Source organism: Lagenorhynchus albirostris, chromosome 1, assembly GCF_949774975.1.
Source record: "Lagenorhynchus albirostris chromosome 1, mLagAlb1.1, whole genome shotgun sequence".
NCBI lineage: Eukaryota > Metazoa > Chordata > Mammalia > Artiodactyla > Delphinidae > Lagenorhynchus > Lagenorhynchus albirostris.
Genome location: NC_083095.1, coordinates 151,270,269 through 151,297,229, shown reverse-complemented (window position 1 = coordinate 151,297,229; position 26,961 = coordinate 151,270,269). Strand labels below are relative to the sequence as shown.

Sequence of the window (26,961 nt, the reverse complement as noted above, 5' to 3'; positions counted from 1 at the left end):
GTGGCAGGGGGGGTGGTGGTGGGATGAATTGGGAGATTGGAGTTGACATATATACACTAATATGTATAAAATGTATAGCTTATAAGAACATGCTGAATAAAAAATAAATAAAATAGAATAAAAAAGAGTGGGGTTCCACACTTGAACTTCAAGGTCATACTGTCCTAGTTCACACTCACAAGCTCTACCACTGTTTCCCCAAAGCACAAGGACACACTGGGGAAGTTGGATCACAGTCACCATCAATTCAGGGACAGCCTGAACCTGCTCACAAATTCCAAGGGCCTGGGGCAGGACTAGGCACTGTGTCTCCTCCCCTCATTGTGAGCTCCCACTCTGACACCCTTGGTGTCCTTCCTTTCACAGGCCTTGGTTGGGACCCCCTGTTAGACCCTCCTCCTCAATTTCCCTGTCCTTGAACTCCAGAGAGGGTTGTAATGTCAGTCCTTCTTTTTCTGCAAGGCTTCCAGGCTTCTAAGGCAAGTTGGTGCATTTCCCAACTCCTGTCCCTGCCCCAGCTGCATCCCCCACAGACCTGTGCTTGGAGGGGGAGGCAGCCCGGGGCTGGGGGTCAAACGAGCCTTCTGTCCTTTCTTCCCCCAGGATGTGAGTACCACTGTACCTCCCCTTGCATATCTATAGGAATTATGCCCGTGGCTCTTCCCTGATCAGAAGAACCCATCTTGAGGTGACTTTTTCTATCTGCCTAGACATTGAAGATGCTGGCACAGCTTCTAAATCCAAGCTCACCTGGTACCTCAATACACAAACATCTACTTCTCCCTTCCTTGGTGATGAGCACATTGGAGCTGGATTGATGTTTGAATCCCCAGTGGTTAGAACAATGCTTGGCGCAGAGGAAATGCTCCACAAACGTGAAAGAAAGAAAGAAAGAAAGAAAGAAAGAAAGAAAGAAAGAAAGAAAGAAAGAAAGAAAGAAAGAAAGAAAGAAGGAAGGAAGAGAAAGAGAGAGAGAGAAAGAGGGGGGGGAGGGAGGGAGGGAGGGAGGAAGGAAGGAAGGAAGGAAGGAAGGAAGGAAGGAAGGAATGCTGAGTTAAATCCAGGCTGGGGTGATGAGAGAAACAGTCTATAGGGAACAGAGGAAATGCCTGCACATCTCTTGCTTCCCTGAATGCTCCTCACAAAGGGGTAAAATCTTATTGAGTCCGATTCCAAGGCATTGACTGAGTCGTGTGTGCTAGTGCACAAGATGACGTGTGTCCACACGCTGTGCACATCCATGTGGCCTCCTCTTCTGCCCTTCCTTCCAACAGGCTATAGGTGGAGGGGGTGGGGGCCAGCATTTCCCCAGGGCGGCCAGCATCCCCTGCAGGCTATCCCTAGTGGAAAGAAAAGACCCTGGTACAGGAAGTTCTGCCCACCAGGTCTCCTCTCTCAGAAGATGCTGCTGAAACATCCTTAGGGCTCTAGTGCCTCTCGTGGCCAAATCAGATCTGGATATGTCATCCTCTCCTCCAACCATTGTGAGCTCTAGCTATTGTGGTTAATCTGATGAAATAACTGTGACTTTCCTTCAAGTGATCTGAGCCTCTGAGCCCTGAGAACTGGAGCTGAGCTTTGAGAAGCAGGAAGAGAAGGGCAACGGCATTCATCCATCCTGGAGCGGCACTGACCGCATTGCCTGCTGCAGGGCTAGTGCTGAGTGAGAGGTGCTGCTTTCCTAAGCATCTGACATGCACAGATTGAGAGGAAGAGTCTCAGCCTGTAAAATGGACCCAAACCTGAGGCTCAAAAAAGTTAAGTAATTTACCCAGGATCACACAGCCAGAAAGCGTTCTTCCTCAGTGTTACCAAGGCTTGGCGTATCCTACTCCAATTTTCTTTATTTGACCTGGGATCTACTTGAGACTGTATGTGAAAAATCTGATTTTCTAAGATGAGAGACAGTGCTCTCCAGTACACTATATCCAGGTGGTTCAGACAGTGAGCTAATTCAGCCAGCCCCGTATTCCCTTACTAAAACCCACACCGAGACAATAATAAAAAGATGAATAGCCCAGTTAAAAACTGGGCAAAGCATCTGAAAAGACATTTCTCCAATGAAGATATGCAAATGGTCATTAAGCACATGAAAAGATGATCAACATCATTAGCCATCAGGGAAATGCAAATCAAAGCCACACAAGATACCACTTCACAGCCACTGGGAGGGCTGTCATTAAGAGTCAGATAGCAGGGAATTCCCTGGTGGCCTAGTGGTTAGGATTCTGCCCTTTCACTGCCATGGCCTGGATTCAGTCCCTGGTTGAGGAACTGAGATCCTGCCAGCAGCACGGCACAGCCAAAAAAACCCAAACAAACAAACAAACAACCCCCCCAAAAAGTCAGATAGTAACAAATGTTTGTGAGGATGTGGAGAAATTGGAACCCTGAGACACTGCTGGTGAGAACATACAATGGTGAAGCCACTTTGTCAAACCATCTGGACGTTCCTCAGATGATTGAACATAGATTTATCATATGATCCAACAATTTCACTCCTAGGTATGTACCCAAGAGAAATGAAAACATATGTCCATACAAAAACTTGGGCATGAATGTTCATAGCAACATTATTCATAACAGCCAGAAAAGTGGAAACACACAAAATGCCCACTAACCAATGAATGAATAGATAAGATGGGATAAACCCATACAGTAGAATATTATTCAGCCATGAAAAGGAATGAAGTACGGATACAAGCTACACATGAACTTGAAATCCTTATGCTATGTGAAGGATGCCAGTCACAAAGGACCACGTGATGTGTGACCCCATTTATGTGAAATGTCCAGAGCAGGCAACTCTGTAGAGACAGAAAGCAGGTTAGTGGTTGCCAGGGACCAGGGGGAGGGAAGACTGGGCTAAGGGGTACAAAGTTTATTTTTGGAGTGATGAAATTCTAAAATTCATTATGGTGGTGGTTGCACAACTCTGTGTATATACCAAAAGCCATTGAATTGTACCCTTGGAATGAGTAAGCTGTATGGTGTGTGACTTATATCTCAATAAGCCTTTTTAAAAAACCCATACTGTGTTCGCTTCAGCCACACATATACTAACATTGGAACTATACAAGGAAATCATCACGGCCCCTGTGCAAGATGACACGCACATCTATGACACATTCCATATTTTGTCTATTGTCGAAGCCAAAAAATAAAATAAAATACTGAAAACGTTTCGGTAGGCTTTGCCTGAGGAAAGAATCCACCAACACAGCTCAATTTTAAATGTTTATTTTTTGGTTTTATTTCATTCTATTCAAATGTGTCATTTAAAGTCAAAACTAAACATTGTTTTTAAAAGTTGGTATGAGCTTTTGAAAGACATGGTTTGATTCCCAGCTCTGCCTGTGGCTAAACCATGTGATGTTGGGCAAGTCAATTCCGCTCTGGGTCTGGGTCTCCTCACTGCAAAACGGGAGCAATGACCTATGCTACCTTGTAATGGGGTTCAGGCTGCGTCTTCACCAGGGACATCCTGGGCGGAGGTGAGTGGGACCCACGGCTACATCTGCTCAGAGGGGGGTCTCTGCTACTAATTGTCACAAGGGCACCCTTGGAGCTAATGCCAGCCTCCAATGTTACAAAGCCTAGAAATATTATTTCTAAAATGCTAAGCAAAGTGAGGGTACATGGTAAGTAGTCAGCTAACGGCAAAGGATGACTTCAGCTGCAAATAACTGAAAATACTCTCACAAAACTGCAAGTCCTGAAGGACAGTGGGGGCCAGGAGGTCCAGTCAGGCCTCCTGCTCGGGTCTACCCCTCCCTGAGCTAGCTCTTTCTTCAGACCAGAAGCAAGATGGCAGCAGTGCTTGTAGGCCTGACATCCTAATGTCCCAAGATCTCATATCTTAGAGACTTAGCAATTAGTGAGCTGAGCAGAATTCTACACTCATCCACTTAATGAATATATTCCTTCAGCGCTGACTCATTCTGGGCCCACTTCTAGGTACTGGAGATCCTTACATTCCTCGGAGAATCAGATAATGAGCAAACAAATGTAAAAACAAGGTAATTCCTAATTGTGAAACGTGTTAAGAAAGAAATAAAATATGGTGATAATAAAGCATCCCTGGGGGAGGTAACTTCAGACAGGCTGGTCTGGGAATGCATCTCCAAGCAGACTGGACTGCTTTGGTGAGGGAGGGAGGAGACAGACAGTGCAGGGTCCTGGATGGCCGTGTGCATGAGAAGTTCTGCTTTTATTCCAAGTAAAATGTGAAGCCATCAAAGTTAGGGAGGGGAGCACATCTGCTGTGAAAGACACAGATTGAATCACAGCTCCATCAAATTACTCACCCATCATGACCCTCAGTTTCCACGCCTGTAAAATGGGATTAAAAATTCCTACCTCATTGTATATTAGAAATTTGCTACCAGAATAGATCTCAAAAGTTCTCATCACAAGAAAAAAAAAAGTTGTCACTACGTGTGGTAATGGATGTTAACTAGACTTAGGGTGGTGATTATTCCACAATATATACAAATACACAAATGCCAAAGCAGAATGTTGTGCACCTGAAACTAAAATAATGTTATATGTCAATTATATCTCAGTTTAATGAATAAATAACTCATTCACAGGGTTATAAGAACAAAACATGAAAATAGAAATGTACTGCGCAGGAAAATAAATATTAGCAACCTCTTCCATGTGTTTCTTTAAAAACCGAGGGCTGAGATGTTTAGAGGGAAGTGTCTGCAACCTACTTTGAAATGCATCAGAAAAGTAAGCTGTTTTGATGGGTGGAGAGAGAGGGTGGGTGATGGGTAGGTATGTAATGAAATGTTAATGGACGAATCTGGGTAATAGATATATGTCTGTTCACTGTAAAATTTAAGGAATTTGCAAATGCTTCTCCCCTCCCTCTCCAGCTTCACATGCTCTCCTTTCTTGTCTGATGGCGTTAGCAAGGTACCTTGCAGTCCTGCCGAGTAATTCGGTCCAAAGCGGGACATATGTCCACTGTGCGGGGACAGTGACCGGGCGTCAGGAACGAAGTTTTGCAGTGAAGCCCCGGCGGGGCGGAGCCTTGGCCGCTTGAGAACATGCGGGGCTGTCGCCGCCAGAGGGCGGGCTCGTGGCGTCCTGAGCTCGAAAGGCGGCGTGGACAGCGCGGCAGGAAGCCGGGTTCCTTCCCTCGAGCAGAATCAGCCCAGGGACCCGCCGCCTCTGTAATTACCTGCAGAAAACAGCCCTTCAGACAGGACAGTCTGAGTCAGCGCCTACAGTCTGGCCCCGCAGATTCTGATGAAGAAGAGAAGGAGGGAGGGAAGAAAGGAACACGCGTTGAGCAAGTGTCAGACAGTGCTCCGTGCCTTCCATCATTTATTTCATGTTTTAGTTATGAATCAGTCTGAAAATAGAACAGGAGTTGAAGTGCAAAGGATCTACATTTCACTCCTGGTAGAGACTGCCCAGGGAATTCCTGGTTCTCCGAGGGGAGAGTAGCTTTTCGGGAGACAACTTTCCTCCCTACCGCACCCCTCTCCAGCAAAGGGACTCAGAGTAGCTGTGTCCCCTGGGCTGAGATAGCACCTCGTGGTGGCTTCCGGCGACCTCACCCAGCGTCTTCAAGGAGACTGCCCACCCCACGCAGATCTGCCCACCAGCTTCTTCCTGTGGGACTGGGGAAGGGGGTGGGGAGTGTTAACCTTGAACCCTTAGCTCAAACCATCCACAGCTCCCTCTAATGGAAGCACTTTCTGATACTATCTGGTACCCTAGCCACCGGAGATTCAGGCATAAATTATCAATCCCTCGGTATTTTTCAATCATAATCATTCAAAGCCACTCTATACAAACCAGTAGTTTCCTCAGATTTTCTTTTTTGCGTAGTCACAGCCTAAACGTCTCAAATATTATCTTCAGAAGCCTCTACCCCATGTCCCCACCCAACAGACCAACCCAGAGCCTCTGGGTGTGTAGCTCAGCAGGGAGCCCCAGCCCTAAATGTTCCTTGGGGCTTCTTAAATGTCAGCCAACTTATCCTCCCCTAGAAGGGAAGCAGGATTATGCCAGAAAAGTTACCTCCTGACTTTAGACTTGCCAGATTGGGAGAAGGGGAGATCTGAATCCCACGGGAATTTGGTTAGAAAGGCTGGTTTGTCCCAGATTTTGATTAATGCTTCTTTGGTGTTTAAATACTTTTATTCACAATAATACGTGTTAGGCCTAAGAAATAAGATGAGCATGAAGACAATTAAATTCATCCATGAACCCATCCTGAGCTAAACACTCCTACATTTTGGTGTGTACTGCACTGAACTTTTTATTTCTGTGCGTCAATTAAAACATGCCATTTTTCTTTGAATGATATAAGATACACTATTTGATACACTATTTGTAACTTGTTTTTATTATTTAATAATGATCACAAGTACCATTCAATGGTTAAAGGATAATTATTTAAAGATGAAATTATGACTCTCCTACATATATAAAATGAACACATGTTAAAATTTTTATTTAATTCATTATTAACGAGGGGACAATTAAGAGGTTATAACAAAGGAGTCAAGATAGCAGAGACATTTATAGATGAGGAATACTGAAATGGATTTACAAATGAACACAAAAGTGGCTTCTTCCACTGGGGAGGAGCTAGCCAAATGAACCTCCACCAGACAGAATTTAGTTGCATGTCTATAAAGAATTATTTGCATTGCTATCAGTTGTGGAGATACAAAATAGCCCAAAGGCCATGAAAGGTGAAGAACCCCATTGAATCAGAATCACCTAACCCAGGTGGCTGTCCTCCACACAAGGCCTAGTTTTCAACTGAGGTACACATAAACACTACACTGCATAAACAAATATACGTCCATGCTCTCTTTTTAATGGTCACATATTTTTATTATGTTGATGTTTCTATAATTTATTTAGCAAACTGTTATTGGACTTCTAATTCTTCATTAGTATAAACAATGCTGGGGTAGTTCCCTCACTACAAACATCTTTGAACATTATCTGATTCATTTCTTCAGATAAATTCCTAGAAATGAAAGTGTGGAAGGATGTGCAGATTTCCAAGGTGTCTGATGCCTGTTGCCAAATGGCCTTTATAAGCTTCATTCTAACCACTTTGAATCCTCCCTCAAGTCCAAACTCTCTCAAGTCTGATTTAAGATTCAGAGATTTTATGCGCTATTGACGTAAAACAAATAGAATGCCAGTTATTTCTCCAGCAAAAATGGGTTTATTTAGGATCATCAGAGAATTGCAGTTCAGGGTCTGCAACCGTGGTGAGCCACATGCAAGTCCCCAGCAAAAACAGAGAGGAGAACTCTTTTATAGAGGGAAAAGGAAGTGGGAGGGCTGTAAACAGAGTCTGTGGCTTTTCATTTACTAAGTTGTGACTGTCTCTCATCGGTTGTGCTCCTGCAGGCAAGAAGAGTGAGTTCTTTCTTCTTCGCAGAGCCTGAGAGCTCCCCGCTCTGCTCTCCTGACTCTATTTTAATTGAGGTTTCTGTTTATTAATTTTTAACAGCTCCTTTGGCAAGAAATGATTTCTTGCACAGAAATTTCATTCCACTTCTCGGTAAAATTATTTGCTAATGAAGGAAAAGACTACAGGGTGTGAAGTCAATGGAGAATTCAAACAAATGTGCAGATAAGTCAACCTAAGCCATTATTTCTGCAAATTCCCTCTTTCATAGTCTGCTCCTAATAACACCCTCCCCTCCCCATCTCCAAAACCACACAGAACTTCTCCCCCCCACAGCACCCTCTCCTCAGAAGCAGAGAGAAAAGAGTCCCTCAGACCACTGGTGTCTTGAGACCTAAGTTTTCCCACCCCTACTTCTTCCCAGTTAGAGTGATTTCCCAGCACTTCTGAGAAGAGATCTAGGGGGTCTTATTCAATCCTACCAAGCCTGTTATAAAATTAGTCTGATAACACCCATCAGGCAAGGTCACTGGGAGAATTTGACAATCTGAAATTTACCCAAGCCCTTTTCTTCTAACAAACAAAGATGGTGAAGAAACCCCCCAAACCCATGTGTTCCAAAGTCCACCTATCTTTTTGCATTCTGGGAAACAGCTTACCACAAAGGACAACCTTCCCCATGTGACTTAGATAAGACTTGCGGTCCACTCTCTCCCATGACTCCTCATAAGAGTCGCAGACACCCCCCTAATTACCTGTGATGAGGCCAGACACAGTCCCTCCAACCTCCTGTTCTTTGTCTCAGAAGTGATTGCCCAAACTATTGGTCCCCCTGAAACTAGCTAGACACAGAGGTGAACATTTTCTGTCTGGTTGACTGACACTCCCCCTGATCACAAAACAACACCGACTGTACAATTACCCCATGGATAAATTGTCTGCTCCTTCCTAGACAAGTTTAAGGGACTTTTCTACTCTCTTTGGATCTGGGGTACTCTACCTATTGCAACGGCTTGAACAAAATCAATTTCCTTATTGGTTTGTTTTTTGTTTGGTTTTGGGCAGGAGGGTGGGAGTGATAGGGGACCTTTAACACACTTCTCTTAACTCAGAGTGCAATTCTCCTCTCTCCCTCTCTCCCCCCTCCCCTCTCTCTCTCCCCACCCCTTTCTCCCCCCCAACCCCCCACCCCCCGCCCCAAGGCTAGCAGCTGGGAGTAGTTCCTAGTAACTCCCAGTCATAGCTGAGGTGCATCTGTTCCTAGCCAGGATCCCACCCCAAGACGTCTCTGCCTGTTTCCTTTCTTTAAGGGGTGGCTCCCACTCCCACAAGTTTCTGCCCCCTGAAAGAACAAGGGACTGTATAGGCTCTATCTAGCTCACCTGCTGTAAACTGCCTACCCTAGGAGGTGGGAAGGGTGGGTGGAGCATTGGTACGGACTGCTCCTAGAGGAGGGTGGGTCAGCTTGGGGAAAGCGTGCACCTGAGGGTCACGAAGAGGCCAGAGGAGCCCCTGGGCATGGCCATGTTCATTCACCTCAGATGCTGCCTGCCCTCCCACACCTGAGGCCAGCTCTATGGGAGGGGTCTAATCCTGGAGACTGGCTGGAAGAGCAGATAGGTTTGGGGAGGCGGGACACGGGAAGAACACGTGCTCCAGAGGGAACATTTCATTCACCCGTTCATTCAACAAACTTGAATTGAATTAACACAATTGAGTTTCAAGAATATGTATGGAATGGGTGAGCGAATGAATGACAAAGTATAGTAAGTCCCCTACATACGAACGAGTTCCGTTCCAAGAGCGTGTTTGTAAGTCCAATTTGTTCGTAAATCCAACACAGTTAGCCTAGGTACCCAACTAACAAGATTGGCTCTATAGTACTGTACTGTAATAGGTTTATAAAACTTTTCACACAAATAACACATAAAAAATAAACACACAAAAAATAAACACTTTTAATCTTACAGTGCAGAACCTTGAAAAGTACAGTAGTACGGTACAACAGCTGTCATCGAGGGGCTGGCATCGAGTGAACAGGCAAGAAGAGTTACTGACTGGAGGAGGGAGAGGAGGTGGGAGATGGTAGAGCTGAAGGGTCATCAACAATAGGAGACAGAGGGCGAGCTGCAATGTCACTCGTGCCTGACATTGATGGAACGCACGTTCGCATCTTTGAAAGTTCGCAGCTTGAAGGTTCATGGGTAGGGGGACTTCCTGGACTAGACACAGGGAAAAGACTTACTGTACTGACACGGATAAGACAAATAGAATCCCTGCATGCTCCGAACTCACCTAGACAGGAAGATGATTCAAGTGCAAAACACCTGTGATACAGCTGTGTATTAGAGATGCCATAAAATTCTATGGGAATGAAAAAGGAGAGAGAAAAATCATTTGGTGCAAGGTGTCAGGGCCCTCCCAGCCCATAGGAGTCTTGGTGCACATCGGAAGAAGTCCACCTTGACAGGCCCAGCACCCTGGGTCTGTGATAGGGAAGAACCTTTGTACTCTATTACAGGGATGTTGCCTACAAGCTTGAATTATACATAATAGCCCATCTCTGGGAACCACTGCCTCCCAGGTAATGCGTGTTAAGCTAAAATACCTTTGTTTGACTCCCAGGAAACCTCCTGACCAGGCCCACCTGTGATTGGCTGTAGGTGGGAAGAAATTAACACAAACTCTCCTTCTCATCCGGAGTCTCATTGGAACCAGGACTTTTCCCCTCCTCCCCTTTTAGTATAAAAGAAGCCTGAATTCTAACTTAGGGAAGATGCCTCTTTGGGACACTAGTGTGACATCTTCTCAGTCAGTCGGCTTTCCAAATAAAGTCGCCATTCCTTGCCCCAGAAACTCATCTCTCAATTTATCGGCCTGACGTGCAGCAAGCCACACAGGAGGATGGACTGCGTAACAGCCCCGGGGTTTGGCAAACAAGGAGCAAGCTGGCTGTTAACACCATCCTTCTCATCCTCTCAGCTGGGCATCCCGGTGCAGGACTCAGCCTGCTTCCCTATGGGTGGCTTCATGGAGGAGAAGCCCTTGAGTCTGCTGGAAGGACACATAGGACACTGGTAGGTGGAGATGGGGGAGGTGGGGTGGAAGGGGGCTGTTGAGAACAGAGGGAACGGAGCACAGGCTCCGGAGGCGCAGCCTCAGCGGCCATGGCTCACGGGCCCAGCCGCTCGGCGGCATGTGGGATCCTCCTGGACCGGGGCACGAACTCATGTCCCCTGCATCGGCAGGCGGACTCGCAACCACTGCGCCACCAGGGAAGCCTAAATGTCTGTTCTTTAAGCCACCTGGTCTAAGGTATTTTGTTAGAGCAGCCTGAGCAGGAGTCAACCTCAGGCTCCAGACTTCCTCACTGGGTCCCAAAGGACTCAGCGTCTTGGAGCCTGACTTCTGATGCATAAAACAGAGAGCAGCAGCAGCTCGAGTGACTCGTGCATGTGACATGGGCATCTAGTAAGCGTGCAGATGTGGACAGAGTGTAATCTCTAAAATGAGGTGCATGCACCTGGGGTGCAGAGGGGAACAGATGCATGGGGGGTGAGGGGGAAGAAAAGATAAGAACTTCTTTTTCTATTTACTCTACCTCTTCCCTTTACATTTCTATTTTTACATATGGTTTTCATGGACATAGCACAGAAATACATAAATGTTTCTAATTTAGGAAGAAACATCATCCTTGTACATTTCTACTTTGTGCATGGTTTTAATGCACGTTATATATAAATGCAGTGCTATGTGTATGTGACACATGAATAAATTTGCATCTTGGAGAGGTACACGATTCTTAGGTGTACTGATAGGAATGTGCAATTAAAAAAAACTCTGGAGACCTGTGTAGACCATAACAATGTGTCCCCTAAGAGTTCTTTGTATCCACTGATCAGCCATGGGAGGGAGTGTGATTATAGCCAGATGCCATCGGGAGGTTGGAGGTTAATGGGAGAATGGCAGAGCCCCTGTGCCCACCTAGCCCTCTGGACAAGACCTTTGAGGTGGGAGCTCCAAGTAGCCCCATGAGAGTCATTGTGAGATTCTGCCAATGAACGAGGACCTTCCAGGCAGTGGATGAGCCCCAATGGCACAGACATTGGCACAAACATCACTCTTCAGGTGGTCCGCTTTCATGATTAATAGTAACGTGGTTATAACCAGAACATGATTAATAATTCACAGCAGAAAAGCTGCAAGGAGTGGGCAAGTGGAAACCAGAATAGGAAAGGAAAAAGGGGTGGACACTGGCGGTGCCCCCGACAGCCTGGGCACCAGTGAAGCTCCCTTTGAGTCTCCCCAAAATGACCGGAGGCACTTGGATGGGGCGGGACGAAGAGAGCAGATAACTTTCTTGTTTGGGGAGATAAGCTGCCTGAGGCCTCTGTCATTTGGGCATCGGTGTGAATGTGGCCCCATTTCACAATCACAGACAGGTGGACAGATGAGTCCCCGTGGCCCATGAGTTCTGTATTTCTCCAAATCTCTGCTGTCTGGGGCCGGGGAGCTCAATGCCTGGAATCCGCATGATGAGGCAGTCCAGGGAGCCCCAGAGCAGACCATGAGGATGGAGGAAGTGGGTTTGCCTTCACTCTATAAGTGGTTTTTATCCAGGAAGGGAGAGCCTGATAAACAGAATACAAACCTGTGGGTCTGAGAGCAGGCAATGCTGTGTTGTGTCCAGAAAAAAAATGCCCAGACTTTGGTTTCATCCAGACTTGGTTGAAATTCCTAGCTGTGTGACATAGATAAGTCACTTAACGTCTCTGAGCCTGGTTTGTTTCATCTGTAAGACAGAAGTATTCTCTTCCTCAGGGCAAACAAGGGGAGGAGAGGTCTATGTATCCAATCCACCCTGACCTCCAACATCCCCACAACCTTCCTCTGGGGAATGACATTCTTTTTTTTTTTTAATTAATTAATTTCTTTATTTTTGGCTGCATTGGGTCTTCGTTGCTGCGCATGGGCTTTCTCTAGCTGCGGTGAGCTGGGGTTACTCTTCGTTGCGGTGCACAGGCTTCTCATTGTGGTGGCTTCTCCTGTTGTGGAGCACGGGCTCTAGGCACGGGCTTCAGTAGTTGTGGCTCGCGGGCTCTAGAGCGCAGGTTCAGTAGTTGTGGCATGCGGGCTTAGTTGCTCCGTGGCATGTGGGATCTTCCAAGACCAGGGCTCAAACCTGTGTCCCCTGCATTGGCAGGTGGATTCCCAACCACTGCGCCACCAGGGAAGTCCCTGGGGAATGACATTCTGAGTACAGAGTCTTCAAAGCTCCAGGAAAACCCCTGAGTAGCATCACGAGCAGTAACCTCAATGCCATGATTTCTTCTCCCGCAAACTGTGTCCAGTGGGATGAAGCTGGGGAGGTGGGGAGCCGCTGCTACAAAGTCTCTTCTTTTAGCATGATCGCGTTTTGCACCAGCCAGGGACATCTGCCTGTCCTCCTGAGAGCCAGCTGAAGGTTCTGCTCCCATTTACCAGCTCTGAGCACACTGGCCCCTTCCTCTCTCCTCCTGCCCCACCTGCCACTCCCTCTGGCTTCCTTGCCACAACCAGGGTCTACTTTTCCTGAAAGACTTGGTTTCCTCTCCTCAGCTAGGCAACATGCCCAAGGTGGGAGGGTAGGGGTTAGCAAAGAACCCAGGACAGTGGAGCAATCGAGGGTCTCGCGCCCACTTTCCAGAGCATCTGCACAGAGACTCTGAATGTGCATGAGACACTTTCCTGGAGGGTGTCTCTCTTATAGGGGTCACGAGTCCTGGAACCCAGGAGTCCTTTTGCATTTCATAGAAAAGGAAAATGAGGTTGCATCCAATTCGGCGTGGATTAATTGAGCATCTACTTCATGCCAGACATCTTCTAGGCATTGAAGATATACTATGTCTTAATGTGCTAAGGCTGTCACAGAAAAAATACCACAGACTGGGTGGCTGAAGCAACTGACATTCATTTCTCACAGTTCTGGAGGCTACAAGTCCAAGATCAAGGCATTGGCAGTTTGGTTTCCTCTGAGTTCTCCCTCCTTGGCTTGCAGACGGCCTCCTTCTTGTTGCTTCTTCACATAGTCACTCCCGTGCACAATCGTCCCTGGTGTCTCTTCCAGGACACCAGTCCTATTGGATTGGGGTCCACCCTAATAGCTTCATTTTAACTTAATCACCTCTTTAAAAACCTCATCTTCAAATACGGTCACATTCTGAGATGCTGGGGGTTAAAGCTTCAACATATGAATTTGCGGGGGATACAATTCAGCCCATAACACTGCCTAAGTAAGAAAAATTCCCTACTGTTTCTGGGAGCTCAAAGAGGTTATATGACCCCATAATCCAAGGTAGTTTTCAAATATCTTGTAGGCAGCCTATCTTGCTGTGTATAAAAGATAAAAGCTCTGGTGTCTCTGGTTGCAGAAGCAAGAGCAGTAACCACACAGCACCCCAGGACCTCCAGGGAGTTTTCAAACCCTGAGCAGGGCTAACTGTAAGATCTTGAAAAGTAATAACAGCTAGTGTTTATTAACCACTTACCATGGGCCAGATGCTCTTCTAAAAACATGAGCACATTAACTCTGGCAGCAACCCCCTGAGATAGGAACTATCATCCCATTTTACAGATGAGCTGACTCCGGAGCCAGGACTTGTGCTGAGCTGTCCCGTGAGCTCCTTGGAGCCTGTGAAGTACAAGGTTTAGTATTCTTGACTCCAGCGCCGTCAAATCTAATGATGGTGATGATAATGCAGAAATTCTTATCCCTCAGCTTCCTGCAGGGAATGGCTGCTTTCTCTTAACCCTTTTCTATTTCATTTTGCCTGTCCTACTGTACATGCTCTTTGTGTAAGACATCTCTAATGTTTTGGGAAGGAAATGAGGTGTTCATTATGAAGGAATACCGCTTGCCTCTGCAGACCCCCTTTATTCAGCCATTTACAGGAAAGTGAGAAGGGAGAGAGACAGACAGAATAAGAGAATGTTTGCTAAAGACATGACCTAGGCACTCAATAAATATTAGAGCATGCTGTGGGGCTTTTCACGCTGTCAGTCCTGCCTGTGCTTCTGTCCCACCACATAGTATATGACATCAGGCAAACTACATAAATTTTATGAGCTTTGGATTCCTTGTCTGTAAAGCAGCAGATCCCACGGGGGGGGGGGCGCGGGGGTTGCCCACATTAAACGAAACAATAATACCTTGCCCAGAACCTGGAACGTGGTAGGAACCCAGCAGGCATTGGTCCCCTTCTGTACCCTGAGTATTTGGATGGACCATCAACAGAGGGCGCTGCCTGGTCTAATGTGGTTTGTGCTGCCTCAGTCTAGTGGGTGGGAGCTGAGGACTTTGAAGGGTAGTCAGATTACCGTGCCTGTGGGCAGCATGCTGGGGGCGGAACACATCCCTCTGAAGGCACAATTAAGCATCATTTGCATTTCTTATAGAGAACAGATGCTCATTTCCATCAAGAAATGTTCCCATACGGCCTTGGCCTCGTTGCAATTTCCATCAAGGACTGGTCTTGAAATTTGCAATTAAAGGTGTCCCTTGGCCATGCCAGAAAAGGAACTGAGTTTCCATCTGGCCCAGAGGTTCTTTGTTTCGCTTCAGACATAAGGGAAGCCAGCCTTCTTAGGCCCAAAGACCCCACCAGCTCTCCCTAGAGTTCCCACGTGGGTAAAGGGATGGGGTCAGCACAGGCTCACGTCTGTACATATGTGGAATCTCCACGTGGGGGAGCCCCTGGGATCCTGCCCCATTGCCCACCCCTCACCCCCCCCCCCCGAGTTGGCTATAAAATGGAGAATTTGAAACCTAGATCATGAAACCTCTTCAAATTAAACATGCAAAGGGGACCCTCCTCTGTGAGCTGCCCAGATCCTCACTGATTCATGCAGCAACCTCAGGCCCAGCTGTTCAGGGTACTGAGGGGATTTCAAGCAGCCTCCACGCCCCCCGTGACCAGCCTTCACCTCTTGGCTGGCCCAACTCTTCCTCAACTGGGCCTCCAATTCACTGTTCCTTTTCCCAGTCCGTCCTTGCCTCACTCCTTAAATCTGATGCATGCTTTTATCTTCCTGACCACGCCTGGCTTCCTCCCGGCCATGACTCCCCTCCCCGACCCAGTACTGCATCCCCCATCCGCAGGTAACTGCAACCCAGACTCCGCCCACTTCCCAGCATCCCCTAGTGCTTTCCTGCTTCCCGAGACCCGAGAACCGTTCCCCGCCTGTCTGCCATCCCAGCCAGCCAGCTAGCTCTGCTGCTCTGGTGAGAGAACTCAGCCTTGATGGTGCCATGTTTTCCCAGAAACGAACATAGGCGGGCGCCGTTTACCTCCTCGCCCCTCTGTCCTCCCAGTGCAATGCCTCCTGCTAACTCTTGTGCCCCCAGGCTATCCTCTCCTTCGGCGACCACTCAGCCTGCCCTCCCCAGTAGCGATCCAGGTCTCCCTTGACCTTCCTCTTCCATCACGTGATTGTCTCTCATGTCCCGTTCCCTCAGGACTCGCGTGGACTCTGAATTCATTCAGTGGCAGTGTGAACTGGGTATACCTCTCATCCTGTCTGAACCTCAGGCTCCTTAAATATAAACTGGTGGGGCGGGGTTGAGGGCAGTACGGCCATATCATTGGCAGTTAGGATGATTCCATGAGATCAATAGAAAAGTCTCTTTCTCTTTTCCTGAGTGGCAGGAAATCTCTAGGATGGAGTGTGAGGCAGGAAGGGGTCATCTCTCCTTTACATCTTTATAACTGTCCCAGGAATCCCCAGCAGACGTTCTCTCAAGTCTTTTTGGCCCAAAATATGCCATATGCCCGTATCTACACACATCACCAACAAAGGGTTTGGAAACCCATGACTGACTTGGACCTATCAGGATTTTGCCCTTGGGCTGGGGCTCAGATGAACACCCCTTGAAACCCAAAGCTGAGTGAAGGAGAACAGATGCGTGTTCTGAATCCAAAGGGGAGGGGGCTGGGCGAGAAATGCATGTCGAGTGGGCAGCCAGCAGTATCAGCTACACCTGGCAAGCTTATCGTCCCCAAATACCGTATGGCCGCAGGGCTCTTTCCACCAGATTTTTTAGATCACACCTAAACACCCATCCGTGTGTCATAGGCAAAGTTTGGCAGGAAGTACCATAATGTAGCATCCCACCAGTGTTCGGATCTGTGCTTCTGATGTCAGTAGCATAAAGGATGAAAACAGCTCAGTCAGCTTTCCTGATGGTTGCATAACTTTGGAAGCGGCTTTGTGAAAGATGGTTTTAGGAGACCTATGAAAGAAGAGGCACACTTTCCTGCTGTAAGTCCATGGACCAGGACCCAGACAATGCACCCCCCAACCTCCTGAAGGACTCAACAGCTGCTTTCCTTGGCCAGATCCTCTCAGATGTCCTCCATGTAGGCCCCTCAGCAGAAAATCCCATTCACTGCCTTTTTAAAAAATTATTTATTTATTTATTTATTTATTTTTGGCTGCGTTGGGTCTTCGTTGCTGCGCACGGGCTTTCTCTAGTTGCGGCAAGAGGGGGATACTCTTTGTTGTGGTGCAAGGGCTTCTCACTGCAGTGGCTTCTCTTGTTGCGGAGCATGGGCTCTAGGGTGCACGGGCTCAGTAGTTGTGGCTCACAGGCTCTAGAGCGCAGGCTCAGTAGTTGTGGCACACGGGCTTAGCTGCTCCGCGGCATGTGGGATCCTCCCGGACCAGGGCTCGAACCCGTGTCTCCTGCATTGGCAGGCAGATTCTTAACCACTGTGCCACCAGGGAAGCCCCACTCACTGCCTTTTCAGCTGGGCAAAAGGGCCTGAAAGGATGATTCCAATCAGGTCAGTTGGTTTACCGCCATAAAATCAGGTGGTAAGCAGCTGTTACATGCAAAGGTCCACCAAACCTCTCTGTTCTTTGTGGTCAGTCTCCATCTAAATAAGGCTCTAAATGAGTCACCACAATGATACCTCAGGCCTTGTTATGTCAATTTGTGGGAAGCCATTAAGTCCCGGCAACAGGAAGAGAATCTCCTTTGGACCCAGTCCTTACAGGGGGAGCCTCAGCCCAGTTTTCCTGTGATCTGCAGGGCTGGGTCAAGGGCCTCTGGACTGGGGTGGGGGAAGTCACTTGGCGGAGGGGCAGGCCAGGGGTGGGAAACTTGTCCCTGCTGGCGACTCCTGGGACAGTTCTCCTTGGCCTTATAAAGAGACCTGAGGGAGAGATGGCCACTTCCTGCCTCAAAACTTTGTACCTGAGTATGATGCCTGGACCTGCTTCAGCCGCCCTGTGACCACATAGGAACTCCAGCCCAGGAATGGTTCAGACACATGGAGAGGTGCAAAGCCAAGAGACTCACAGAGAAACAGAACGGGAGCCTGTTGTCACCCTGGGTTTGTCCTGCCTATGACCCTCCTATTACGCTGGTTGAGTTGAGGTTGGGCGTGCAGGCATCTGCGTGATACACTATGTGTGCTTGGTCAAGTTGATTAATATGGCGCCCACTCCTACTAGGGCCCATAGGAAAAGATCTTATTACTTTATTTATAGTGGCAGCTAACAGAATTGTAACAATGGGGGTCTGTATTATTTTATGCATATTAAAAACTCTTTTGGTTGCATGTAACAGTCACCCAAATTGAGCAAGGTTTAAACACAAATGAGAATTTATTGTCAGAATATGGGCCTGTCTGACAACACCCAAAGCGTGGAGTGTGGTTTTGATCTCGTGATCACATTGGAATCAAGGTTCCAGATGCCCTCAGGCCACCCACTCTGTACTGGGTTGAGTAGTGTCCCCAAAATCTCATGTCTACCTGGAACCTCAGAATATGATCTTATTTGGAAATAGGATCTTTGAGGTGTGATTAATTAAAATTAAGGTGAGGTCACACTGGGTTAGGGTGAGCCTTAATCCAATAACTGGTGTCCTTATAAGACATGGAGAACAGACACAGAAAGAAGACGTTGTGAAGACGCACAGTGGAGAATCCTATGTGAAGACAGAGATTGAAATACTGGAATGATGTGTCTACAAGCCAAGACACACCAAGGATTGCCAACAGAAGCTAGAAGAGAGGAAGGGAAGGATCCTCTTCTAGAAACTTTGGATGACGTATGGCCCTGTCAACATCTCAATTTTGGACTTCTAAACTCCAACTGTGAAAAAATAAATTTCAATTGTTTTAAGCTCCACAGTTTGTAGTAATTTGTTACAGCAGCCCTTGGAGACAAATATACCCTCTACTCTTCTTGCTTATGTTGGCTTCTCTTTTCCATCTGGCCACTACGGATCAACCCCTCTACCCCTTAATCCACCAAGCTGCCAATAGCTTGCAGATTGGACACTTGTCAATCAAGCCTCAAAAAAGAGAGTCAGGGGCTTCCCTGGTGGTCCAGTGGTTGAGACTTCACCTTCAATGCAGGGGGTGTGGGTTCAATCCCCCTTCCAGTGTGGGCGGGGGTGTAGATCGGGGAGCTAAGATCCCACATGCCTCAGACCCAAAAAACCAAAACATAAAACAGAAGCAATACTGTAACAAGTTCAATAAAGAGTTTAAAAATGGTCCACATGAAAACAACGAGAGAGAGAGAGTGCATCAGTCCTTTCTGTCTCTTCAATGAAATTCTCTGGGAAAGAACTCAAACTGGCCCCGCTTAACTTTGGAGATAAATCTAGGCCAATCCACTGTGGCCACAGGGAAAGTGACATCGCACCAGGATGGCAGCTCCCAAAGTAGCCATGAGAAAGAGGGATAAAGGAGAATTTCTAGAGTATCAAGTGTCCACTGCAGATACCCTTAAATCATTATTCCAGAAATACTGGCTTCTCTGGACCATGTTCATCTGTCCTTTAGTATTTTCATGCATATCTGTCAATGAAAAATGGGGTAAAAATGTGGAAATAACACTGAATCTTAAAAAAGCCAGATATCTAGGCTGACCAATGGAAAACTTTGGCAATGTGCAATGTCAAAGAGAAGATGGACCCCAGTGTTCCTGGAAGGAATAATGGCACATCTTATAAAGTAAATAATTTGATGGTCCTTACCCCATGCTGTCTGCCTGGAATGATGAATTGATGGCATTCCGCCCTGTGGAAAAGGGATCTCGAGAAGTGGCCAAATGAAACTGTGCTTGCTTCAATCTTTGTGTCTGCAGATTTTTTTCTTCTCTGTTGCAGTGTGGAAACTGGGGCAGTCACAAAAAGACAAATACTGTATGATGCCACTTACAGTAGGTAACCAGAGAGTTAAATTCACAGAGACAAAATGTAGAATGCTGGTTGCCGGGGGCTGGGAGGAAGGGAGAAATGGGCATTTATTGTTTAATGGATATAGAGCTTCAGTTTTGCAAGATAAAAAGAGTCTTGAAGGCAGTTTGCACAACAGTGTGAATGCACTAAACACTACTGAACTGTACACTTAAAAGTGATTAAAATGGAAAATTTCATGTCACGTGTATTTTACTACAATTTAAAATAATAAATAAGTCTCCACTGAGAGCATCATTCAATTCCTGCCCCAACTAGACTACTAAGGAATGGTTAAGAGCATATACTTTGAAATGAGATAGACCTGGGTTCACCTCTGAGTTTCCCATAAACCTGAGCATGGATGTGGGCAAGGTAGATGCTCAATCTTCAAAAATGTTTTTTAAACCAAAGTATACATTTTACCTTTCAAGTGACTAAATCATATTGAGCACCAGGTTCCCAACCTTTCTTTGAGCCTCCATCCACACATCTAGAGAGATCAGGATGTTTTAACAGCCAACTGATTCCCCAGCCTAAGCTGGAGTTGGTAACCTGTCCTGGCCAATGAATATTGGGGAGCGTGCACTTTCTCTGCTCTGCGTGTATGGTCCAGACAGCCTTGCAACTCTGGCTTCAGAAATGAAGAGCAACATAGCCCCACTGCCATTAAACTTGTCAAGTTTATCCTCCAAAAAGGTACTTTGTGTATCTAACACTGACACCTAACGAAGACCCTGGTTGGTCATTTGGATACATCTAGCCCAACTCTGCAATGCGATCAGTGATGTCCTCACCAGGCTATTGGGTTCACATCAGGGAAGAGTTGGAATTCATCCCTCGGGATGTTCAACAAGAAAGGGCCTCAGTCATCATTTAACCTTCCTCTTTGTTTTTAAAAGTGGGGAAGCTGACAACCAGAGACAGTTAAGGGACTTGTTTAATAGGAACCAAAGGTAGAAATGGGGATCAAACCCAGACCTTTGGAGACTAAGTACAGACAAATTTCCACCACAACAGGCTGCTTCACAAAAATATATGTGCCTCATGAGTTTCCAAGTCATCTGTGCTAAGGAACCTAGCCAATTTTCTCTGTACTTCTCCAGTTTTAATGTATGCACTGTCAAAGTGAGCATGTATAAAAATGTACGTTGTTAACTATGATAATGAAATCCTGGACTCCTCTGTACATTCCACTATAATAGCATATATCACAACATTTTATAATTATCTCTTTGTGGCCTGTCTCCCATTCCTCCCCCACCAGACTGTAAATTCCCTAACAACAAGGACTGTCTTGTTCCCCGTACCTAGCACAGAAGCTGATACAACTATGACCCTGGATAGACAGTAGTTAGATCGTTGATTGTGTAAATGAGGCGTGCATTGTCCATAATAACAAATGTTCATTTCATATCTTAGTCTTAGAAGAAGCAAGTTGTCTGAGAAAATGTATGGCATATGCAGGGGCCCAAGCAAATTGTCAGGAGTGTAAAAGAATTCTGCAGATGCCTTGTGGTTTTTTGTTTGGGGGGTTGTTTTATTGCTTTATAGTAAAATTCAAACCTCCTATGTATGTCGGTAACAGGATGGCTGAATCAAACATTTCAGCAGGTCCCAAATTTTAAGCATACAATCTGTTCTATTTTCGAATTAACTCAGTTGTTCATTAATCCTTTATGTGTTGAGAACCCGGGTGGCCCAGCCAATGATACACCCATCTGGCAACCAAAAGCAATTTCAAAATAAGTCAAATCCTTCACTAGTGTTTCTCAGAAACCATAAAGTACAGCTTAATGTATGGTCCAGAGAAGCCCTTATTAGAAAATCCTCTCTTTTCCTAACCCTATCCCTCATATCCTACAAATGTTTCAGCATCACCCTCTACACATTTTTGGTGCACTTCTGGAACACAGTGGTGAAATAATACCACAACTGCATCTCCTTTCCATCCTCAAGCCAATAAGATGGTCCTAAATTAATTTAGAAGACGCACTCAATAGAAAAGAGATTAAGAGGTGGGACACAAAGAGACAAGAGATTTCAGCAAAGTCCTGCAAGATGGTGAGCCCACTGAGACACCAGAGTAACTACTGGCTGAGCAGACGTCCCAACCAAGAGCAACCTAGACAGCATTACACTCTGAGAGGATCTCAGCCTGTCTTGCAGACACTTAGAGAGGCTCGGGATTCAGAAATGCTTGGTGCAAGTGAAATGTTAGGCTGAAATAGAATATTATCAAAGATGTACATAGAGAGCCAGTGGACTCACTGCCACTATCCCCTGACCACCCCGCCTATCACACACCCACGTGGAAACACAGACACCTGGAAGCAATACGTATTCCCTTCATGCAAACAATCAGACAACTTCTCCTTAAAGAAATGGAATGTTCCAGGGAGAAAAAACTCTGTGTTCTTGTATTTAAGGGCCCAGGATAATGGACAACAGCTCTCTTGATCATCTTCCTCGAGAAGCCTCACCTAGGAAATGCAAAAGGGTATAATCCTTATGAAGGGGAATTTAGCAACACCAAGCAAAATGACACATGCATTTGTTCTCTGACCAGCAAGTCCACTTCCATGAATCTATCCAAACAATATGAAGAAGACACATGCACAAGGATGTTCACTGCAACTGTATTGTAATAGCAAAAGACTGGACCCAAATATCCTCCATAGGAACAGGTTGAATAAACACTGGTACATCTAAACAATGGGGAGCTTTACAACCATAAAGAGAAATGAGGAAACTGCCTATAAACTGCTATGAGGGACTTCCCTGGTGGAGCAGTGGTTAAGAATCCACCTGCCAATGCAGGGGACATGGGTTTGTGCCCTGGTCCGGGAAGATGCCACATGCCGCAAAGCAACTAAGCACGTGTGCCACAACTACTGAGCCTGTGTGCCACAACTACTGAAGCCAGGTGCCTGCAGTCTGTGTTCCACAACAAGAGAAGCCACTGCAATGAGAAGCCTGCACACCACAACGAAGAGCAGCCCCCTGCTCGCTGCAACTAGAGAAAGCCCGCACGCAGCAACGAAGACCCAACACAGCCAAAAATAAATAAATGAATTAATTAGTTTAAAAAAAAACTGCTATGAGTTTATCTCCATGATACATTGCCAACAGGAGGAAAAAGCAAAGTACAGAAAAATGTTTAGAGTATGTTACCTTTTGTGTAAGAAGGGAGGAAATATGAATAATTTTCTTTTTCTGTGATATCTTTTTCTGGTTTTGGTGTCAGGGTGATGGGTGGCTTTGTAGAATGAATTTGGGAGTGTTTCTCCCTCTACAATTTTTTGGAAGAGTTTGAGAAGGATTGGTGTTAGCTTTTCTCTAAATGTTTGATAGAATTTGCCTGTGAAGCCATCTGGTCCTGGACTTTTGTTTGTTGGAAATTTTAAATTACAGTTTCAATTTCATTACTTGTGATAGGTCTGTTTATATTTTCTAATTCTTCCTGATTCAGTCTTAGACAATTGTACCTTTCCAATAATTTGTCCATTCCTTTGTGGTTGTCCATTTTATTGGTATATAGTTGTTTGTAGTAGTCTCTTATAATCGTTAGTATTTCTGTGGTGTCAGTTGTGATTTCTCCTTTTTCATTTCTAATTTTATTGATTTGCATCCTCTCCCTTCGTTTCTTGATAAGTATGACTAAAGATTGGAAGAATCAATATTGTGAGAATGACTATACTACCCAAAGCAATCTACAGATTCAGTGCAATCCCTATCAAACTACCAGTGGCATTTTTTACAGAACTAGAACAAAAAATCTTAAAATTTGTATGGAGACACAAATGACCCCAAATAGCCAAAGCCGTCTTGAGAAAGAAAAACAGAGCTAGAGGAATCAGGCTCCCTGACTTCAGACTATACTACAAAGCTACAGTAATCAAGACAGTACAGTACTGGCACAAAAACAGAAATGTAGATCAATGGAATAGGATAGAAAGCCCAGAGATAAACCCACACACATATGGTCACCTTATCTTTGATAATAAATGAGTCAAGAATATACAATGGAGAAAAGACAGCCTCTTCAATAAGTGGTGCTGGGCAAACTGGACAGCTACATGTAAAAGAATGAAATTAGAACACTCCCTAACACCACACAAAAAATAAGCTCAAAGTGGATTAAAGACCTAAATGTAAGGCCAGACACCGTAAAACTCTTAGAGGAAAACATAGGAAGAACACTCCATGACATAAATCACAGCAAGATCCTTTTTGACCCATCTCCTAGAGAAATGGAAATAAAAACAAAAATAAATAAATGGGACCTAAAACAAACAAAAAAAACCCCATTTCTTGTATTTTCTCAATCCGTGCCTCCATTCTATTTCCGAGACTCTGGATCATCTTTACTATCATTACTCTGAATTCTTTTTCAGGTAGATTGCCTATTTCCTTTTCATTTATTTGGTCTTGTAGGTTTTTACCTTGCTCCTTCATCTGCAACATATTTTTTTGCCATCTCATTTTTTTTTTTTTTTTTATGAGTGGGATTGTGTTCCTGTCTTACTGGTTGTTTGCCCTGAGACTTCCAACACTGGAGTTTGTAGGTTGTTGGGTAGAGATGGGTCTTTGTGCTGAGATGAGGACCTCCAGGAGACCTCACTCCGATGAATATTCCCTGGGGTCTGAGGTTCTCTGTTAGTCCAGTGGTTCGGACTTGGAGCTCCCACAGCAGGAGCTTTGGCCCGATCCTGGGCTCGTGAACCAAGATCCTGCAAGCGGTGTGGGGCGGCGGTTCACTTTGGGGGTCCTACCGTCTCCTTGGGCATCAGAGTCCTCCACCAGCCGCTGGCAGGCCCCTTGTTTTTGGGGAGATGCTAACTCCGCGTCTTCCCACACCACCATCTTCAGTCAACTACACTTTGATTTTTCAAAAATAAATAAAATAAAATGGAAAGTTGCCACCATCAAAAATAAATAAAATAAACAAATAATAAACACCTACACTAAACAGTACACTTAAATGTGAAGTATCAAATGCTTTTCCCATGAAGTCAGAAAGGAAACAAGGTTGCTATGAGAACCATTTCTACTTACAATGTACCTGGTTCCGAGGCAGTTCAATAAAGCATGAAAAGGAGATAAGAACTATAAGGATTGGACAGGAAGAAATAAAGCTGTTATCATTTACAGAGAATATGGTTGTATACTTTGAAAATTCAAAAGAATCTATAGATGAATTATTAGAATTAATAAGTGAATTTATAAGGGACCATGGAGGAAAAAAGAGTCTGTTTAAAAATCAATTTTATTTCCACATGGGAGCAACAAACCAATAGAAAATGAAAAATTTTAAAAAATGTCATTTACAACAACACTAAAAAACACCAAACGTTGCTTGGCTCTGGCGCCCATGGATGAGCAGCTCAAGGCTGATTACTTAAAAGCAAAAAAACAAAACAAAACAAAAATACTCAATGCCCAATGGGCTCTGGAGCTGTTAATTTCCATTTCTGTTTCATTTCATTCACGCTGTAAATTTCCCTCCAGCCTAGCCCAGGTCCTGTGTAAAGTAGTATCCCTCCCTGGGAGGTGTGATTGAAAAGGTGCTAAGACCTGTTCTGTAAACTGAAAGATAAATATGAGTGGTAGAATTAATGCCACCAGACCACTCTGAAGGCCTCCTGGGAAAAGCCAAAGATGCTCCCTGGGTGGGATTGGACACTGGAAGTGCACCTGGAGGCCAGAATCTGAAAGAAGAGGTGAGAAGCTTTACAAATTGAGTGGTGGAGCTTCTGACCCTCTTTTCCTTCCACTCAGACTTGGTATTGGGAGAATCTGCTCTACAGCTGTGTCAGTCAAAACGGAGAAGAGCTTTTCTCACCCACAGCAAAAGAAAACTATTTTTTTTTGAGGAATTTGGGTGAAGTTTTCCCTGGGGTTGGTTGCAAGCTATTTGAGTACCATCACCCACTTTCCCCCCCAAATCCCTTACCTCTCACCCTCCACTCGTTTTGCCAACAGCCCCATTTTGTTTGTTTGCCTAAGGTAAGTCTTCTAAGTTTGGTGTTGCCACCATTGGTCCCACATTTTTGTCACATTCTGCCAGGACATTCTCTGGGAATTCAGGAGCCTGTGCCGGCACATTAGAGCTCCTGGTCATTTTATCTACAAGGCACGTTGGTTTCCTTAACTAAGGTTGATGAGCTTTAAAGGACCTACTGACATGTTAGAAGCCAGGGGAAATGCATGGGCTCTAAAATAGAAAAAGGCAACTCAAATATCAATATGAATATGTGTTTAAATGTCTATAAGATGGAACCTAGGCATCAATTTCAACTCCCCTCAGCCCTTTCTGAGCTTTCTATGAATTACATTTTGTTTGGCTCATGGATAGATTTTAATGTGCTTTGCGGGGAGGTGGTCTCTCTAAAATTAGGAGTGCCCAGTGGCCTTCTGAAGTCTTATACTATGGCCTTCCAAGGTGGACTTGCAGGGAACTTCACAAGTTGAAGATTAAATGAGATCACAGAAAATAAAGTACTTTGAAAGTAGATTTTTTAGGTTCTTTGAGGATCTCTTCTGTCATTCTTTTATCCTCTCCTTTTCCAATATCAGAGAATGAGTCACGATTCCCCAGAGCCACTTCCATCCCCAACTCCTACTCCTGTTTCCTCCGCTAATCCAATCCCACTCTAAATCTGCCACCGGAGCCTAGACAAAATCTAAGTAAGGGAAATTTTCTCTGTCATTTCTTGTGCTCCATAGAAACTTGATTTTTCTAAGGCTCACAAATGTTATTATGCCACCCTTGCCAAAAGTATTAACAATTGATTTAGGAAGATTTGGGAACCAGGATTAATAGGGGCAAATTTGGGGACAAGTGGGTCTCCTCAGTGCCCTTAGCCCATTGTCATCTGTCCTACTGGAACCCTTCCCTTTACCCCTAGAATGTTCCCGGCATACTTAGCTCCCAATTTTCTCCATGATTGAAGAAAAAGTGTGTTTCTTTCTCTTTTCCTCCCTATCTTTTGACTTTTGCTTTTCAGCAAAAGCAGTATATTCTCTCATTATTGTTAGTTCATGGGCACAGGATGGTAATGATAATTATGATACTAGTAATTACTGTCCTAATTTTCTCACTGTTCTGATTGTGCAGCCTCACGTAGTAGAGTTGTTTTTCAGGGATGCAAGACCGCACTTTGTATCTGAGATTTCTCCAGCAGCCACTTGGAATTTAGAATCCATATTCTCAAACTCTAGCATTTATTAGAGGACATGTGATTAATCCAAGTTTTGCTCATGGTTAAAAAAATTTCCCTGGGGTATTAGAAGACCTTGAATCTAAAACAATGGGTGTTCTTTGAGGAAG

The 26,961-nt window shown here is 45.3% G+C and overlaps 1 non-coding gene across 1 annotated transcript; it reads left to right on the top strand.

The window, feature by feature from the left end:
• Positions 1-3,035: 3,035 nt before the first annotated feature.
• LOC132504688 (U6 spliceosomal RNA) lies at positions 3,036-3,140 on the top strand. Its single transcript, XR_009535031.1, has one exon. It is a non-coding gene; the product is annotated as a U6 spliceosomal RNA (small nuclear RNA).
• The last annotated feature ends 23,821 nt before the right edge of the window (positions 3,141-26,961 follow it).